This window comes from Melanerpes formicivorus, unplaced genomic scaffold, assembly GCF_026170545.1.
Source record: "Melanerpes formicivorus ecotype bairdi unplaced genomic scaffold, bMelFor1.0.p_v2 SCAF_4, whole genome shotgun sequence".
NCBI lineage: Eukaryota > Metazoa > Chordata > Aves > Piciformes > Picidae > Melanerpes > Melanerpes formicivorus.
Genome location: NW_027142356.1, coordinates 2,649,885 through 2,669,925, shown reverse-complemented (window position 1 = coordinate 2,669,925; position 20,041 = coordinate 2,649,885). Strand labels below are relative to the sequence as shown.

Sequence of the window (20,041 nt, the reverse complement as noted above, 5' to 3'; positions counted from 1 at the left end):
GAGGTCTTTTCCAACCCTATTGATTCTATGATGCTATGCTGTTAGTGGTGCCTCTGGAAGCCTGTGAAATGCTGCTTTGCAGAGCAGTTACTTCACCAGAGAAATTTTATTTTTCTCTGCTCCTCTGCTTCCTTGTGTAAAGTTGCCAAGCAGGCAGGTATTTGAGTTCTGGGAGCAGAACTCAGTTCACAGTAAATGAGAATGCAGCCTTTCAAGAACAGCTTGCACTTGGTAAGGGGCAGATACACACAGGGGTGTAGGTGAGATGGGTGGGAGTGGGTTAGGCTCAACTGGTTTGGGTTTTCTGGTTTATGCTGGTTCCCTCCTCTCCCCCTGCCCCCACCCCATATTTCACTGTGCTTCTTCTCAAAATAGGCTAAGCTAAGGTAATCAACCATTGGGTTATTAGATTAATTAAATTATCAGCTAAGGTAATTATGCATTGTGCTTATCATAGAACCACAGAATTGTCAGGGTTGGAAGGGACCTCAAGGATCAGCTGGTTCCAGCCCCCCTGCCATGGGCAGGGACACCTCACACTACAGCAGGTTGCTCACAGCCACATCCAGCCTGGCTGCAAACACCTCCAGGCAGGAGGCTGCCACCACCTCCCTGGGCAACCTGTGCCAGGCTCTCACCATCCTCATGGGGAACAACTTCTTCCTAACATCCAATCTGAATCTACCCATTTCTAGTTTTGCTCCATTCCCCCCAGTCCTTTCACTCCCTGACACCCTCAAAAGTCCCTCCCCAGCTTTCTTGGAGCCCCCTTCAGCTACTGGAAGGCCACAATATGTTCTCCTTGGAGCCTTCTCTTCTCCAGACTGAACAGCCCCAACTCTCTCAGTCTGTCTCCACAGCAGAGCAGCTCCAGCCCTCTGCTCCTCCTCGTGGCCCTTCTCTGGACGCCTTCCAGCACCACCAGATCCTTCCTGGCACAGAGGCTCCAGAACTGGACACAGTGCTCCAGGTGAGGTCTCAGCAGAGTGGAGCAGAGGAGGAGAATCCCCTCCCTGGCCCTGCTGGCCAGGCTCTGCTTGGCTCTCTGGGCTGCAAGTGCTCACTGCTGGCTCCTGCTGAGCTTCTCCTCCCCCAGCACCCCCAAGGCCTTTTCTTCAGGGCTGGTCTCCAGTCAGTCCCTGCCCAGCCTGTATTGGTGCCTGTGACTGCCCCAACCTGGCTGCAGAACCTTGGCCTTGGTCTTGTTGAGCCTCAACCTTATGATATCCCATGTAATATTGAACTCCTATCTCTTTGTCTCGACCCTGAGTTGTGTGTGCTACTTTCCCCCTCGCTTTCACGTTGAGGGAGCAGACAGCTTAGCCCTTGTGCCAAACCCCCACAACTATGTATTTCATGAGTATATATTCTGCTGTGAGATTGCAGCTGAAATACTTTGCATTAATGCCTTCTGACTGTGCTGGTGCTCGGCAGGGCACCACTCATCCACTCACACACACGGCCATACATATGCAGGAGTCTACAGAGCTGCCACTTTCCACAGGCAGGGCAAATGCTTTACCTGACAAACACAGCCACCAATTCATACTGTGAGGAGTGAAAAACATGGCAAAATTGGCCATACTACAGGCATGGGCATTTTCCTTGTCCCTCTGCTGAAATCTGTATCTGGGTGGTTTTGAGGAGTTCCATCCCAAGAGCATCCATTTGATTGGTTTGGGGAGAACCAATTATGGGACTAAAGATTAACTATGACAAGTTACTACACATTTACAGAACCACAGGATTATTCAGGTTCCAATAGACCTCTGAGATCATCAGGTCCAGCCCATGACCTAACACCACCACACCAACCACACCATGGCACTTAGTGCCACATCCAATCTTGCCTTAAACACCTCCAGGGATGGAAACTCCACCACCTCCCTGGGCAGCACATCCCAGTGCCTAATCAGCCTTTCTGTCATGAAGAATCCAAGGGCATGAGATTGAACACATCCAAGTGCCAGGTGCTGCACATTGGCCACAACAACCCCATGCAGAGCTACAAGCTGGGGTCAGAGTGGCTGAGAGCAGCCAGGCAGAGAGGGACCTGGGGGGTACTGGTTGATGGTAGGCTGAACATGAGCCTGCAGTGTGCCCAGGTGGCCAAGAAGGCCAAGGGCATCCTGGCCTGCATCAGGAACAGTGTGGCCAGCAGGAGCAGGGAGGTCATTCTGCCCCTGTACACTGCACTGGTTAGGCCACACCTTGAGTCCTGTGTCCAGTTCTGGGCCCCTCAGTTTAGGAAGGAGGTTGACTTGGTGCAAGGTGTCCAGAGAAGGGCAGTGAAGTTGATGTGGGGCTTGGAGCACAGCCCTGTGAGGAGAGGCTGAAGGAGCTGGGGTTGCTTAGCCTGGAGAAGAGGAGACCCAGGGGTGACCTCCTTGCTGTCTCCAACTCCCTGAAGGGAGGTTGTAGCCAGGTGGGGGTTGGTCTCTTCTCCCAGGCAAGCAGCACCAGAACAAGAGGACACAGTCTCAAGCTGTGCCAGGGGAGGTTTAGGCTGGAAGTTAGGAAGAAGTTCTACACAGAGAGAGTGATTGCCTATTGGAATGGGCTGCCTGGGGAGGTGGTGGAGTCACCATCACTGGAGGTGTTCAGGAGGAGACTTGATGGGGTGCTTGGTGCCATGGGTTAGTTGATTAGGTGGTGTTGGCTGATAGGTTGGACTCGATGATGTTGAAGATCTCTTCCATCCTGGTTTATTCTATTCTATTCTATTCTATTCTATTCTATTCTATTCTATTCTATTCTATTCTATTCTATTCTATTCTATTCTGTTCTGTTCTGTTCTGTTCTGTTCTGTTCTGTTCTGTTCTAACATCCAACCTAACCCTCCCCTGGCACAGCTTCAGGCCATGCCCTCTTGTCGTGTCACAAGTTGCCTGGGAGCAGAGCCTGACCCCTACTGACTACAACTTCCCTTCAGGGAGCTGTAGAGAGTGATAAGGTCCCCCCTGAGCCTCCTCTTCTGCAGGCTGAACACCCCCAGCTCCCTCAGCCCCTCCTCATCAGCCTTTCCCTTCAGTCCCTTCCCCAGGCTGGTTGCTCTCCTCTGGACCTGCTCCAGCACCTCAAGCTCTCTCTTGCAGTGAGGGCCCAGAGCTGCACACAGTGCTGGAGGTGAGGTCTTGTCAAAGAGATAACCATAGTAAAGAATACAAAGAGATACTAAAAGCTGAGTGGGTTGGCAAGATTTCCAAACACCACACTTTTCCCTTGCTCCAGGATCTGCTGTTGTTTTCCTCCATTTTTAAATTAATATTTATAATATTCTCCAAACTAAATTTATTTGGGGGTGGGGGTGGGGGGGCAAGCTCGAATTCCTCTTTTGCCCTATTATTCTTCCTGTTGAGTACTGCATCTCTAGAATCTCTCCCTCCTGTATCTTTAAAATTAAACACAGAAAGCTCTCATCCTGCTGAGCACAAACCCCATGTTTCTCAAAGATGGATGTCATCAGATTTGCTCTTGATTTTCTCTGAGGATACCTCGCTGATCTGCTTCAGTAGAGCAAAACTACCTAATGTCCCCCATTTTAAAAGGTGTGCCACATTTCTGCCTTTTCATTCTTGACATGGTGCTGTAATGGAGTAGGAGTTTCTCAGAAACATTCATTTCTGAGGTGCAAAACTTTAGGTCTGGCTTGTTGGGCTTTGGCCATTGCCTGGACATTGCCAGGAGGAGCTTCAACCAGGCTAAGTGCCAGGTCCTGCATTTGGGGCACAACAACCCCAAGCAAGGCTCCAGGCCTGGGGCAATGTGGCTGGAAAGCTGCTGGCAGAAAGAGACCTGGGGGTGCTCATGGACGAGCAGCTGAAGAGGAGCCAGCAGTGTGCCCAGGTGGCCAAGAAAGCCAAGGGCATCCTGGCCTGCATTCTGCCTGTAATTCAGTGATGCCTGTTCATATAGATTGGTATGGTATAACTAACTGAAAATATTCAGTGAAGTGCCACAGAATCACAGAAAACATCTGGTAGGAAGAGACCTCCAAGCTCATCCAGTCCAACCTTCCACCCAGCACTGCAGGGTCAACACTAAACCATGTCCCTAAGCACCAGCTCCACACACTGCTTCAACACCTCCAGGGATGGTGACTCCAGCACTGCCCTGGGCAGAACATTCCAATGGCTGAGAGCCCTCTCTGGGAAGAAATATTTCCTAGCATCCAGCCTGAACCTCCCCTGCTGCAGCTTGGAACCTTCCATGTTCAAGTTTGTCTCCATTGTTCCTTGGCTTATTACTGTTCACCACCCAAAAGAGCTTGGCCCCCTCCATTTGACCCCCAGCCCTCAGCTATTGATAGACATTGATCAGATCCCTCTCAGCCTTCTCTTCTCCAGACTCAACAGCCCCAGGGCTCTCAGTCTCTCTTCACAGGGGAGGTGCTCAAGTCCCCTAAGCATCCTTGCACCTGTAGATGCTGGGATGTACTTTATAAATGGCAAAGCAAAGCAGAATGTTTGGGAATGTTCTGCTGCTCAGCTGAATCCTCTGTGGCTTAGCATGAGCAGAAAAACTTCTTAGTCAGGAGGCTATTCAGAAATTAATGAAGGAACAGAAAGTGGCTTCTGAGATCAGAGAAATTGATCACTGCTGGGGTTTACAACACATATTGGGGCTTGACTTTTAAACTGCAGATGGATGGCCTTATGTGCTTCTCCTATGCTTGGATGAGAATTGTGGAATTAAGTAGTTCTATGAGTGGTTAGAATTCACAAAGCCTATGAAAATGACTTCTGTGTCCACTCATCAGGCATTTCTGAACATATGGGGTGATCATACTTTAATATCGCTGCCCTGTTAAATGGGACTCTGTATTCTTTAATCATCCCTTTTTCTCTGATGAAAATGGAAAGGAAAGAAAAAAACCCAGAAGCAAGCAAGGCAGCTCAGCTGTGGGCAAGGCTTTCAAGCTGTGCTCAGCACTGCCTCTGGAACCGGCAGGCAGGCCCCGTGAAAGGATTCACATATCCCAAGCGAGGCCTCGGCAGTCACAGGCAGTAAATAATCCCTGGGACAATTTAAAACTCCAATTACCTGCAAATGCTGAGAAATTGCTCCCCAAACTGAACTTCACCCTCATCACTGCATCTCTCAAACTCTCTCCAGTGGCTGCTGGATGACCACGTACAGCCATAAGAACCAGCAAGAAGCATTAAGGCTCATAAGGCAGCACCACAACAGTCTCAAGCACGGGATGAATTTTCTTGTTCCTAGGCATAATCACTTTTTTCCTTGAATCATAAAATAGTTAACCTCCCACTTTTCAATGTTAGCCATTTTTCATTTCTTCCCCCTCACCCACCTCCAGCCCCCACAGTGAAATATGCAGCCCCAAATACTGCATTTCCTGAAGTATCTCAGAATCAAGGAAACATTCAGGTTGGGACAGACCCTCAGGATCACCAAGTCCAACCATGAACCCTACTCTGCAGGGGTCACCCCGAAACCAGAGCCCCAAGCACCACATTCAAACCATCTTGAAACACAGCCAGGCTTGGGGACTCCACCACCTCCCTGAGCAGCACATTCCAGTCCCTGACCACTCTTGCCATGGCAAAAGTTCCTCCTAATGTCCAGTCCAAACCTACCCAGTGGGAGCTTGAGGCCATTCCCTCTTGTTCCATCACTAATGACCTGTGAGAAGAGACCAGCAGCAGCCTCTCCACAGGGTCCTTTCAGGCAGTTGTAGACAGCAATGAGGTCTCCCCTCAGCCTCCTCTGTTTCACACTAACCATCCCCAGCTCCTTCAGTTGCTCTCCATCAGATTTATTCTCCTGGCCCTTCCCCAGATTCCTTGCCCTCCTCTTCTCCATACTCTGCATGAAATCTATGGAGGGATGTTCATCACCTGAGCTGGGTAGCCTACTTAAGCCTCTAAATCCAGGTAGTTTTCATGCCCTCAAGGTGTGGCCTAACCAATGCAGAGTACAGGGCAGAATGACTTCCCTGCTCCTGCTGGCCACACTATTCCTGATGCAGGCCAGGATGCCATTGGCCTTCTTGGCCACCTGGGCACACTGCTGGCTCATGTTTAGGTGGCTGTCAGTCAGCACCCCCAGGTCCCTCTCTGTTTGGGAGCTCTCAGCCACTCTGACCCCAGCCTGTAGCTCTGCATGGGATTGCCGTAGCCAAAGTGCAGCACCTGGCACTTGGACTTGTTGAATGCCATCCCATTGGACTCTGCCCCTCTGTCCAGTCAGTCGAGGTCCCTCTGCAGAGCCCTTCTGCCCTCTAACTGACTAACATCTGCTCCTAACTTGGTGTCATCTGCAAACTTGCTGATGACTGACTCGACCCCCTCATCCAGATCATCAATGAAGATGTTGAAGAGGACAGGGCCCAGCACTGATCCCTGGGGGACATCACTGGTGCCTGGCTGCCAGCTGGCTGTGGCACCATTCACCACCACTCTCTGGGCTCAGCCTCCAGCCAGTTCCTAACCCAGCTCAGAGTGTTGCTGTCCAAGCCACGAACTGGCAGCTTAGTCAGCAGTTTGCTGTGGGGGATGGTGTCAAAGGCCTTGCTGAAGTCCAGGTAGACCACATCCACAGCCTGCCCCACATCCACCAGGCAGTCACCTGATCATAGAAGGAGATCAGGTTGGAGAGGCAGGATCTGCCCTTCCTAAATCCATGTTGGCTGGACCTGAGCCCTTGGCCATCCTTCAGGTGTGCAGTTATTGCCGCCAGGATAATCTGCTCCATCACTTTCCCTGGCACTGAGGTCAGGCTGCCAGGCCTGGAGTTTCCAGGTTCCTCCATCCGACCCTTCTTGTGGATGGGGACCACATTGGCCAGTTTCAGTCACCTGGGACCTCACCTGTGAGCCAGGACTGGAGGAAAATGATGGAGAGTGGCTTGGCAGCTCATCTGCCAGCTCTCTCAGCACCCTAGGATGGATCCCATCCGGTCCCATGGACTTGTGAGTGTCCAAGTGGCTCAGCAGGTCCTGAACTAATTCCTTATGGATTTCCAGGGCACTACACTGCTCCCCGACCCCATCGCCCAGCTCCGGAGGCCACTCGTCCTGAACTCCTGCCTTGCTGTTAAACATTGAGGCAAAGAAGGTGTTCAGGACCTCAGCCTTTTTCTCCTCTTCAGTCACCATGTTCCCCTCCAGGTCCAACAGGGAGTGCAGGTTCTTCCTGTCCCTCTTCTTATTGTTAATATATTTGTAACAATGCTTATTATTGTCTTTGACTGAGGTGTTCAGCTTCAGTTCCAGCTGGGCCTTAGCCTCCCTAATTTTATTCCTACATAATCTAACAACTTCCTTGAACATACCTCGAGAAGCCTTCCCCTCCTTCCAAAGGTGATACAGCCTCTTCTTCCCCCTTAAATCCTCCAGGAGCTGCTTGCTCATCCAGGCCGGTCGCCTTCCCCGCCGGCTCGCCTTCCGGCACGTGGGAACCACCAGTTCCTGTGCCTTCAAGAGCTCCTGTTTGAAGTAGGTCCAACCCTCCTGGACCCCTTGGTTCATGAGGGCTGGTATCCAGGGGACTTTGCAGACAAGTTTCTTAAATAGGCTGAAGTTCGCCCTCCTGCAGCCCAAGGTGAAGGTTCTGTTGGTGCTCCTCCCAATCTCCCTGCATATTGAAAACTTCACTATCTCGTGGTCACTGCACCCTAGGCAGCCTCCCACCATCACCTCTCCCACCAGCCCTTCCCTATTGGAGAACAGCAGGTCAAGCAGAGCCTGTCCCCTGGTGGGCTCCCTTAACAGCTGTGTCAGGAAACAGTCCTCCATTTGCTCCAGGAATCTTCTGGACTGCCTCCTCCCTGCTGAATTAAGTTCCCAGCAGATATCTGGGAGGTTGAAGTCGCCAACAAGGACAAGATCTGATGATCTTGAGATGACCTCCAGCTGCTTGTAGAATACTTCATCAGCCTCCTCATCCTGGTTGGGTGGTCCGTAACAGACTGTTCCTGTGTGACTGTTCCTGTGTGACTGTTCCTGTGTGACCTGTGCTGGACTCCATGGTCCTGCTCTTCAGGGGGGTTGGACTTGATGACCTCCAGAGGTCTCTTCCAACCCCTAACATCCTGTGAGCTGTGATCCTATTGTGCCAATGGGCTGAGTAGCAGCATGGGCATCAAAACCCAGCATTCTTCAGTCCTGTGCTTTTCAATCATATTGATTAAGAAGTCAGGTGTGCTAACAGAAAGGTCACTTTGTCTGCAGCAAGGAGCTAGTTCATGCTTCAGAAGCTGAACACAGCATTAAAGGAAGGAGATTGCACACTTGGCCTTTGTTTATCATTATTCTCAGGAATCTCTCTTTAATGACAGATCCATTGGGGATCTACCAGGGGAGGTTCAGGCTGGAGGTTAGGAGGAAGTTTTACATGGAAAGAGTGATTGCCCATTGGAATGGGCTGCCTGAGGAGGTGCTGGAATCGCCATCACTGGAGGTGTTCAGGAGGAGACTTGACAGGGTGCTTGGTTGCATGGGTTAGTTGATTAGGTGGCGTTGGATGATAGGTTGGACGTGATGATCTTGAAGGTCCCTTCCAACCTGGTTGATTCTGTATTCTGTATTGTCATCTTTGATGGGAGATCACAGTATCACAGAATATTAGAGGTTGGAATGGGCCTCCATCATCTAGTCCAAGCCCCCCTGCCAGGTAGTCTGCACAGGAATGCATCCAGGTAGGGTTGGAAAGGCTCCAGAGAAGGAGACTCCACAACCTCTCTGGGCAGCCTGCTCCAGGGCTCTGCCACCCTCACTCTAAAGAAGTTTCTCCTTATGTTGAGCTGAAACCTTCTCTGGTCAAGTTTGCCTCCAGTGTTCCTTGGCTTATTGCTGTGCACCACCCAAAAGAGCTTGGCCCCCTCCCCTTGACCCCCAGCCCTCAGCTATTGATAGACATTGATCAGATCCCCCCTCAGCCTTCTCTTCTCCAGACTCAACAGCCCCAGGGCTCTCAGTCTCTCTTCCCAGGGGAGATACTCAAGTCCCCTAAGCATCGTCTTGGCTCTCTGCTGGACTCTCTCCAGCAGGTCTCTGTCTCTCTGGAACTGAGGCGCCCAGAACTGGACACAGTATTGCAGCTGTGGTCTCAGCAGGGCAGAGCAGAGGGGGAGGACCCTAGACCTAGACCTTCTGGCCACAGTTCTTGCTGCACCCCTTCTATGTACAAGCTTGTAGCCTTGTTTCTTGTCTTATATGAGTTCATGCTTCAGTTAAAGTATTTTAAACAACAGTGTGTGTGTGTCCCCCCACCTTCCTCCAAATGAAATGGTAGCTTCTGGATTTATTATGCTATTTAGTTTAGCGCTATCTAGAAGAAAACAACAACAAAGAGCAGCTCCCTTTTCCAATAGCTCCCCCTGCTCTGCAATGGGTCTAAACCTTCTTTCCAAGCAATCTATGGCAATGGGCTATTAGGATGCAGCCTTGCTGTGCCTATTGATTTTGATTCACAATAACTTAATGCACCTAATAGCTCTTTCTGAACCATTATAGTTCTATGATAGTAATATGGATTGAGGTTGGGATCAATTGGAGTGTCTAGAGTATGTCTAACCAGCACAATGCTGGGTTTAATGTAGCTGGTGCAGATACTGGAATTAGCAAGAGTGCAGTGTGGGTATATTAACCTGCTGTGAGCTGCAGCATCCTCCTTCCAGCAAGCCATGCAAGAGCTCCTTTTTCATAACCAATTCACACAATCCTTCCTGACACTGCACTGTCATGCCCATCACCTCCTTTTCTGTCTTGCATAGTATGGAAGGATAATTACAATCAGAGCAGGAACCTCTTTCTGTTTAAAAGCCAAATTTCCTCTGTGCCCTGTGAATTCTGTGAAGCTCTTTGGAATGCAAGAACACCCACAGAGCAGATGATTAAGGGTCAGCGAGAAGAGGAGAGCAAAGGAACCTTGAGAGGTACCCCTTTGACACACAGGTGAGCCAGGCTGGTCCCACTGGGTTTTGCATGGCACACACCTTGCTGTCAAACTGTGGCCCACAGCCAGGTGCCAAAGCAGCTGAATTCCTTGGCATTCACCTCACCCAGCATACAGTACCTGCTACCCTAAAAAATAGATTGGCAATATTAATTGAAAACAACAGAAGCTGAGTTTCCCAGCAGGCTCTGAGATTAGAGCTTGTAAAGCAAATGATCACAGCAGGCACGTACAGGGTGAATTACTGCAAGGTTTATGATCTACCTGTTTTAATACAAGAGAGGTAGCTCAAAGGGGCACAAACCAGCTATTAAATGTAACCTGTGCCTAGTCAGCAGCTATTTCAATTTGGCCCTGATACAGATGGGTGGGTGGGGGGTGTAATTTGAGGAAATATCATCACAGGAAAGTATAACTGGAGCAAAAAGAAATCAGCCTAAAAGCTATGCAGCCATTCAGAGACTTGAGGTGTGGCTTCAGCAGTGCTGAGCACAGAGGAAGGATCATGCTCCTTATACTTAATTGACTGATTAGAGGAGATACTAAATGAGTAGCACTTTGCATTTCAGGCATCTGTACTATCCACCTTGTCTTTGGGCTTTTCATAGTATCATAGTATCAGTCAGGGTTGGAAGGGACCACAAGGATCATCTAGTTCCAACCCCCCTGCCATGGGCAGGGACACCCCACACTAGATCAGCCTGGCCAGAGCCTCATCCAGCCTGGGCTTAAACACCTCCAGGGACAGGGCCCCAACCACCTCCCTGGACAACCCATTCCAGGGCTTCACCACTCTCATGGGGAAGAACTTCCTCCTCACCTCCAGCCTGAATCTCCCCACCTCCAGCTTCGTTCCGTTCCCCCTAGTCCTATCACTACCTGAGATCCTGAGCAGTCCCTCCCCAGCCTTCCTGTAGCCCCCTTCAGATACTGGAAGGCCACAATTAGGTCACCTGGGAGCCTTCTCTTCTGCAGACTGAACAGCCCCAACTCCTTCAGTCTGTCCTCATGGGAGAGATCATCCTTGTGGCCCTTCTCTGGATACCTTCCAGCACCTCCAGATCCCTCTTGTCATAGGGGCTCCAGAACTGGAGGCAGTACTCCAGGTGGGGTCTCAGCAGAGCTGAGCAGAGGGGGAGAATCACCTCCCTTGCCCTGCTGGCCACACTTCTCCTGATGCAGCCCAGGATCTGGTTGGCTCTCTGGGCTGCAAGTGCACATTGAGAGCTCCTGTTGAGCTTCTCCTCCCCCAGCACCCCCAAGTCTCTCTCCTCAGGGCTGCTCTCCAGCCAGTCCCTGCCCAGCCTGGATTTGTGCCTGGGATTGCCTCGCCCCAGCTGCAGGACCCTGCACTTGGTCTTGTTGAAGCTCATGAGGTTGGCTTGTGCCCACCTCTCCAGCCTGTCCAGGTCCCTCTGGTCAGGTCCCTTTTGGTCAGGTGGAATTTCTGTCAGCTAGAGTTTGTGGCTGTGGTGGTTTTAGGCTGTGCCTTTAAAGTTTAGTTACAGATTTTGAGCAGAAAAGTAGAAAAATATAAACAAATCACTATTGGGTGTGAAAAGGAAAAGAAAACATTATTCTAAACAAATTCATTGGACAAATGTCTGGAATCAGAAGAGCTGTACCAGAACAATTCTCTCTCTTCTGATCTCTGCTGTTTTGCTTTGCTTGGGGGAGGTTAACCTGATTTGGCTGAGCTGTTTAGTTAAGTCTAAGCCACTGCTTCTCTCTGCTCCTCTCTCTCTTGGGACAGGAGGGTAGGGGGGGGTCAGTGGAAAGGCTTCCCTGGTCTCTGCCCAGGGGGTTTCCTGTTGTTTGCTGATTGTCAATCTCTGTATCATATTGTAACTCCTCTATGTTTTGTACATCTCCATTGTCTCCCATTGCAGAGTGTAGTTCTTGCTTGTAAACACAGCTTCATTTGCTTTGACTGAGCTGCTCTGGCTGAGTGAATGCTGGGGGGAAACTTCAACCCACCACAGTGACTTGGAGAGAAGTGGTATGTCATCTTCTTGATTTCTGGCAGTTTGGGGGTAGTACCATCAGTCAAGGCCACCTGAGTTTCTGTCTCATTTGCTTCCTTCCTTGATTCACACAGTTTACAGAATCCCTGCCTCTTATCTCTGCTGAGTAAAACCAAGTGGACCTTGCTATGCAGTGTGGCTCACACTTGGCTTTTGTCAAGATTGCACTGAGCAGCCAGGCAAAGCTCCACAACTTCAAGAGAGTAAAGGAAATGTTATGCTATGAAGCTGTGGCAGTTTTAGGCTCTGCCTTTAAAAGTTAGCTGCAGATTTTGAGTAGAAAAGTAGAAATATACTAACGATTCACCATTGGGTGTAAGAAGGAAAACAAAAGATTATTGTAACCTAAGTTCACTGGTCAGGATGTCTGGTACAGAAGCAAGTGTTCTATAAACATCTCACACATTTCACCTTTGTTCCTTTCCTCCTTCTCTAGCTGATTGGCTGTTCTCCTTGGCTGGGAAGGATTTAATAGCTGCTAGCTGACCTTGCAGATAAGAACTAACATCCCTTCTGATGGCTCTCTTCTTTTCTTTAATTGTAGGGGGAAAGGAGGTGGTTTTTGGGGGGAGTGGGGCAGCTTTCCCTGGTCGTTTTGACCAGGGGTTAGGTTTTTTTGGTGCTATTTTCTGATTGCAATGCCTCTATAATGTTGTAACTCCTGTGTATTTTCACAGAATCATAGAATCAGTAAGGTTGGAAAAGACCTCAGAGATCATCAAGTCCAACCTGTCACCCAACACCTCCTGACAACTAAACCTTGGCACCAAGTGCCTCCTCCAAGCCTTTTTTGAACACCTCCAGGGATGGTGACTCCACCACCTCCCTGGGCAGCACATTCCAATGGCCAATTACTCTTTCTGGGAAGAACTTTCTCCTCACCTCCAGCCTAAACCTCCCTTGGCACAGCTTGAGAGTATGTCCCTCTTGTTCTGGTGCTGGTTACGTGGCAGAAGAAACCAACCCCCACCTGGCTACAACCTCCCTTTCCGGTAGTTGTAGAGAGCAAGGTCTCCCCTGAGCCTCCTCTTCTCCAGGCTAAGCAACCCCCAGCTCCCTCAGCCTCACCTCACTGAGCTGTGCTCCAGACCCCCCCCCCAGCTTTGTTCCCCTTTGGACATATTCAAGTGCCTCAATGTCATTCGTAAACTGAGGGGCCCAGAACTGGACACAGGACTCAAGGCGCGGCCTAACGGGTGCTGAAATACAGCGGCAAAAATTACTTTCCCTGACCGGGGAATCGAACCCGCGCCGCGGCGGTGAGAGCGCCGAATCCTAACCACTAGACCACCAGGGAGGCCGAGTGTGCGCTCTGGGCTGGTCCAAACCACTGCGCCCTCGCCTCGCCCCGCGGGTCCCTGGCCTGACTGAGGAGAGCGCCCCTGAGAAGCCGGCCGGCCCCCTGCTCAGCTGGCTGGCGGGCGCTTTGAGCAGCCACTCAGCAGCGCTGCCCCGGGGGAGTGCCTGGTGTGCAGCTCCCTCACATTCATTGCATTCCCTTGGAGAGTGTAGGTTTGCTTTGCAAATACAGCTTCCATTTGCTTTCCAGCCTGAGCTGGGTCGTGCTTATTTAATGCAGTGGGAAATTCCAACACACCACAGAAGCTGGCACAAATGGTTTGCATCTTCTGTGCTTCTCCCCTTCGGTAACATGTTCTACACAAATCCAGAGTCCAAACTGCAAGTAGCACAAGTGGGACCTTTAGGCTATGCCTTTAAAATTGTTTCCACAGATCTCAAACCGAAAGTAGTAAACTGTAAATAAATCACTATTGGGTGTAAAAAGGGAAACAAAGAGAGCTCTAAACAATCCTATTGGAGAGGTATCCACCATAAGTTTTAGTCCCCCAAACAATTTCTCTCTATCTCCCCCCTTCTTTGCTCTGGAGAGATACTAACTTGCTTCTGCTTGTCCTTGGCTGTGTTGTTTTGGTTAAGTCTTACATCCCTCTTATCCTTTCCCCTCCTCCCTTTTTGTACAGGTGGATAAGGGGGAGGCAATGTGGGAGTAGCTTCCCCTGGTCCTTGGCCAAGGGAATCCTTGTGCTGTTTATTAACTGCAAATACCTGTAATATTGTAAATCCTTTCTATTTTGTACATTCATTGCATTCATTGCATTGTATGGTTTAGTTGATTAGGTGGTGTTGGATGATGGGTTGGACATGATGACCTTGAAGGTCTATTCTAGACCAACCTGGTCTATTCTATTCTATTCTATTCTATTCTATTCTATTCTATTCTATTCTATTCTATTCTATTCCATTCCATTCCATTCCATTCCATTCCATTCCATTCCATTCCATTGGAGATGATACTTTTGCCTGTAAATACAGCTTCCATTTGCTTCCAGCTGAGCTGGTCTGACAAATTTAATGTTGGGGGGGGGGGGGGGGGGGGGGGGGGGGGGAGGGGAGGGGGAAAATTTCAACCCACCACAGCACATTTTAACAAAGTGCAGTTCAGGCTAATCAGGGGTTTCACTGCTTGAGCCTGCATGTTAATGGAGCAACAATAGAAAAATGGAGCAAAACTACAAATGGGTAGCTTCAGATTGGATGTCAAGGAGAAGTTGTTCCCCATGAGGGTGGTGAGAGACTGGCACAGGTTGCCCAGGGAGGTGGTGGCAGCCCTCATGCCTGGAGGTTTTTGCAGCCAGGCTGGATGTGGCTGTGAGCAACCTGCTGTAGCGTGAGGTGTCCCTGCCCATGGCAGGGGGGTTGGAACTGGATGATCCTTGAGGTCCTTTCCAACCTAGAGAATTCTGTGACTCTATGTTGTCATCAGCTGTGCTTTAGAATTATCCACAAACCAAATGGCACAAGGTGTGAGGCAGCTCATGAGGACTGCAGTGAGGAGAACAAATGACTGTGTGCTGTGAGTTAAACGTTAGGTTACATGTCTGCCTTCCATTTTTATTATCAGTATAGAATCCTATCAGCATGACTAATTACATCTCTGTATTTTTGCAAGTTGCTAAATATTCATGCTGTAATGAAAGAAGAATGCTTTCTGGCAGGCTAACTCAAATACCTGGGGATGAAATCAGAGGGATGGAGTGGGGAGAGAGGGAAGTAGAAGAAATATGAAAGAATGAAGTCCAAGACTCTAATTTGAATTTACTTTGCTAGACAATATCCACAGACCATTTTTGTCAACAGAAAATTATGCTGACCCAATCAGCATGAGTATTATGCAAAATAATACCGGGACCGGATGGGATCCATCCTAGGGTGCTGAGAGAGCTGGCGGATGTGCTAGCTAGGCCACTCTCCATCATTTTCCTCCAGTCCTGGCTCAAAGGTGAGGTCCCAGGTGACTGGAAACTGGCCAACGTGGTCCCCATCCACAGGAAGGGTCGGATGGAGGAACCTGGAAACTCCAGGCCTGGCAGCTTGACCTCAGTGCCAGGGAAAGTGATGGAGCAGATTATCCTGGGCAGCAATGACTGCGCACCTGAAGGATGGCCAAGGGCTCAGGTCCAGCCAACATGGATTTAGGAAGGGCAGGTCCTGTCTCTCCAACCTGATCTCTTTCTATGATCAGGTGACCCGTCTGGTGGATGTGGGGAGGCCTGTGGATGGACTTCAGCAAGGCCTTTGACACCGTCGCCCACTGCAAACTGCTGACTAAGCTGTCAGCCCGTGGCTTGGACCATTACACTCTGTGCTGGGTTAGGAACTGGCTGGAGGCTGAGCCCAGAGAGTGGTGGTGAACGGTGCCACATCCAGCTGGCAGCCAGGCACCAGTGGTGTCCCCCAGGGATCAGTGCTGGGCCCCATCCTCTTCAACATATTCATTGATGATCTGGATGAAGGGGTAGAGTCAGTCATCAGCAAGTTTGCAGATGACACCAAGTTAGGGGCAGATGTTAGTCAGTTAGAGGGTGGAAAGGCTCTGCAGAGGGACCTCAACCGACTGGACAGATGGGCAGAGTCCAATGGGATGGCATTCAACAAGTCCAAGTGCTGAGTGCTGCACTTTGGCTACAGCAACCCCATGCTACAGGCTACAGGCTACAGGCTGGGGTCAGAGTGGCTGGAGAGCTCCCAAACAGAGAGGGACCTGGGGGTGCTGATCGACAGCCACCTGAATATGAGCCAGCAGTGTGCCCAGGTGGCCAGGAGGGCCAATAGCATCCTGGCCTGCATTAGGAACAGTGTGGCCAGCAGGAGCAGGGAAGTCATAGTGCCCCTGTACTCTGCATTGGTTAGGCAATGAGTACTTGTTGCAAGAGGGGGCCGCTATTCGACCAATTTGATCAGCAGAATCCAACTTTATTGAGCATCAGACACATCTTATATGCAGTTTGCTATAATTATGCCCACTTGGCAACATATTATTGGTTGCTCTCTAAAGGTTACATCATTGTTTTCACAACTCTGGAATTCTTCTATCCGGCCTAATTGCTCTCTTTCGCAGATCTCGCCTCCTCCTTATCTTGCTTGCCTCCCATCTCAGGGGCAGCTGGACTTCAGCCTACCAAGCAATCAGCACTTTCTCACATCTCCTATTCCGTCACTATCATAGTTTCATAGTTTCATAGTTTCATTCAGGGTTGGAAGGGACCACAAGGATCATCTAGTTCCAACCCCCCTGCCACGGGCAGGGACACCCCACACTAGATCAGGCTGGACAGAGCCCCATCCAGCCTGCTCTTAAACACCACCACGGACGGGGCCTCGACCACCTCCCCTGGACAACCCATTCCAGGGTTTCACCACTCTCATGGTGAAGAACCTCCTCCTCACATCTAGCCTGAATCTCCCCACCTCCAGCCTCATTCCATTCCCCCTAGTCCTATCACTACCTGAGATCTTAAGAAGTCCTTCCCCAGCCTTCCTGTAGGCCCCCTTCAGATACTGGAAGGCGACAATTAGGTCACCTCGGAGCCTTCTCTTCTGCAGACTGAACAGCCCCTACTCCTTCAGTCTGTCCTCATAGGAGAGGTGCTCCAGCCCTCTAATCATCCTTGTGGCCCTTCTCTGGACATGTTCCAGCACCTCCACATCCCTCTTGTAATAGGGGCTCCAGAACTGGAGGCAGTACTCCAGGTGGGGTCTCCCCAGAGCTGAGCAGAGGGGGAGGATCACCTCCCTCGACCTGCTAGCCACACTTCTCCTGCTGCAGCCCAGGATCCGATTGGCTTTGCTGGCTGCAAGTGCACATCGAGAGCTCATGTTGAGCTTTTTGTTCACCAGCACCCCCAAGTCTCTCTCCTCAGGGCTACTTTCCAGGCAGTCACTGCCCAGCCTGTATTTGTGCCTGGGATTGCCTCGACCCAGATGCAGGACCCTGCACTTGCTCTTATTGAACTTCATGAGGTTGGCTTGTGCCCAGCTCTGCAGCCTGTCCAGGTCCCTCTGGATGGCCTCCCTTCCCTCCAGCGTGTCTGCTGCACCACACAGCTTGGTGTCATCAGCAAACTTGCTGAGGGTGCACTCAATGCCACTGTCCATGTCACTATATTATCAACAGAGAATTCTTCAAGGCCTGAATTGCACAGGTGTTCCTGGGACCCAAGGCCCCTCTTGCTCAAAACAATCCTCAACAAGTACTGTGTCCAGATCTGGGCCCCTCAGTTTAAGAAGGACATCAAAACACTTGAACGTGCCCAGAGAAGGGCAACAAGGCTGGGGAGAGGCCTTGAACACAAGCCCTATGAGGAGAGGCTGAGGGAGCTGGGATTGTTTAGTCTGGAGAAGAGGAGGATCAGGGGTGACCTCATTGCCCTCTACAACTACCTGAAAGGTGGTTGTAGCCAGGAAGGGGTTGGTCTCTTCTCCCAGACAACCAGCACCAGAACAAGGGGACACAGTCTCAAGCTGCGCCAGGGGAGGTTTAGACTCGAGGTGAGGAGGAAGTTCTTCACCGAGCGAGTCATTCGTCATTGGAACGGGTTGCCCAGGGAGGTGGTTGAGTCATCGACCCTGGAGGCATTCAAGGGGAGATTGGATGTGGCACTTGGTGCCATGGTCTAGTCATGGGGGTCTGTGTTGATAGGTTGGACTCGATGATCCTCAAGGTCCTTTCCAACCTAAGTGACACTGATATAAAGAGCTGCCCCTCTTACCCTACTGATACTTTGTTGAACATGAATTCAACTGAAAACCCTCTACCCTGCTGCTCTGTCTTCTGTGTGTTTATCCTTCTTATTGGGTTGGGGGGTTACTTTTGTAAACATTATCACAGAAAGTGGCTGCCCTGTTAGGAAACAGCTCCATGGAGAAAGAGCTTGGAGTCCCCAGTGGACAGCAAGTTCTGTGTGGGACAGCAACGTGCCCTCATGGCCACAGGAGCAAAAGGTATCCTGAGGCGCAGCAAGAAAAGTGTGGCCAGCAGGTCTAGGTCTAGGGTCCTCGCCCTCTGCTCTGCCCTGCTGAGACCACACCTGCAACACTGAGGTCTGAGCTCCTCAGTTCAAGAGAGACAGAGACCTACTGGAGAGAGTCCAGCAGAGAGCCAAGAGGATGCTTAGGGGACTTGAGCATCTGCCCTGTGGAGAGAGACTGAGAGCCCTGGGGCTGTTTAGTCTGGAGAAGAGAAGGCTGAGAGGGGATCTGATCAATGTCTATCAATAGCTGAGGGCTGGGGGGCAAGTGGAGGGGGCCAAGCTCTTTTGGGTGCTGCACAGCAATAAGCCAAGCAACAATGGAGACAAACTTGACCAGAGAAGGTTTCAGCTCAGCATGAAGAGAAACTTCTTTAGAGTGAGGGTGGCAGAGCCCTGGAGCAGGCTGCCCAGAGAGATTGTGGAGTCTCCTTCTGTGGAGCCTTTCCAACCCGCCCTGGATGCATTCCTGTGCAGACTGCCCTGGGTGATGCTGCTCTGGCAGGGGGCTTGGACTGGATAATCTCTGGAGGTCCCTTCCAACCTCTAATCATCTGTGATTCCAAGAGGTGGCACAGACTGGACCTCCTGACAGATAATAGCTTTTAAAGACCCATAAAATAATTGGAGGGGTACAAGTCTGCTGTGTCTGTAGCACTGACATGCTCCGGGAATGTCAGTTTCTCTCCTGACTGAGCCTCTTCCTTCATCATGTAATCACAGTATCACAGTATGTCACAGTATCACCAAGGTTGGAAGAGACCTCAAGGATCATCGAGTCCAACCTGTCACCACAGACCTCATGACTAGACCATGGCACCAAGTGCCACATCCAATCCCCTCTTGAACACCTCCAGGGATGGTGACTCCACCACCTCCCTGGGCAGCACATTCCAATGGCAAATGACTCTCTCAGTGAAGAACTTTCTCCTCACCTCCAGCATGAACTCCTCCTAGTGCAGCTTGAGACTGTGTCCTCTTGTTCTGGTGCTGGTTGCCTGGGAGAAGAGACCAACCCCCTCCTGGCTACAACCTCCTTTCAGGTAGTTGTAGAGAGCAAGAAGGTCTCCCCTGAGCCTCCTCTTCTCCAGGCTAAGCAACCCCAGCTCCCTCAGCCTCTCCTCACAGGGCTGTGCTCAAGGCCTCTCCCCAGCTTTGTTGCCCTTCTCTGGACACCTTCCAGCGTCTTGACGTCCTTCCTAAACTGAGGGGCCCAGAACTGGACACAGGACTCAAGGTGTGGCCTAACCAGTGCTGAGTACAGGGGCAGAATGACCTCCCTGCTCCTGCTGGCCACACTCTTCCTAATGCAGGCCAGGATGCCATTGGCCTTCTTGGCCACCTGGGCACACTGCTGGCTCATGTTTAGGCAGCTGTCAATCAGCACCCCCAGGTCCCTCTCTGTTTGGCAGCTCTCAGCCACTCTGACCCCAGCCTGTAGCTCTGCATGGGGTTGTTGTGGCCACAGTGCAGCACCTGGCACTTGGACTTTTTGAATGCCGTCCTGTTGGACTTTGCCCATCTGTCCAGTTGGTTGAGATCCCTCTGCAGAGCCTTTCTGCCCTCTAACTGACCAACATCTGCTCCTAACTTGGTGTCATCTGCAAACTTGCTGATGACTGACTCAATCCCCTCATCCAGATCATCAATGAAGATATTAAAGAGGATGGGGCCCAGCACTGATCCCTGGGGGATGCCAAGGTGGAAATGTGGAAACCTCTCTTGCCTTGCTGTTTGTATGCAAGCAGTCAGGCACTCTATTACTGAATTG

The 20,041-nt window shown here is 50.7% G+C and overlaps 1 protein-coding gene and 1 non-coding gene across 2 annotated transcripts in view; both read right to left on the bottom strand.

The window, feature by feature from the left end:
• GRID2 (glutamate ionotropic receptor delta type subunit 2) overlaps positions 1 to 20,041 on the bottom strand; it is a 474,774-nt gene that overhangs the window by 195,875 nt on the left and 258,858 nt on the right. The gene's annotated exons all lie outside the window — the stretch shown is intronic.
• Positions 13,166 to 13,238, bottom strand: TRNAE-CUC (transfer RNA glutamic acid (anticodon CUC)). The gene has a single exon. It is a non-coding gene; the product is annotated as a tRNA-Glu (tRNA).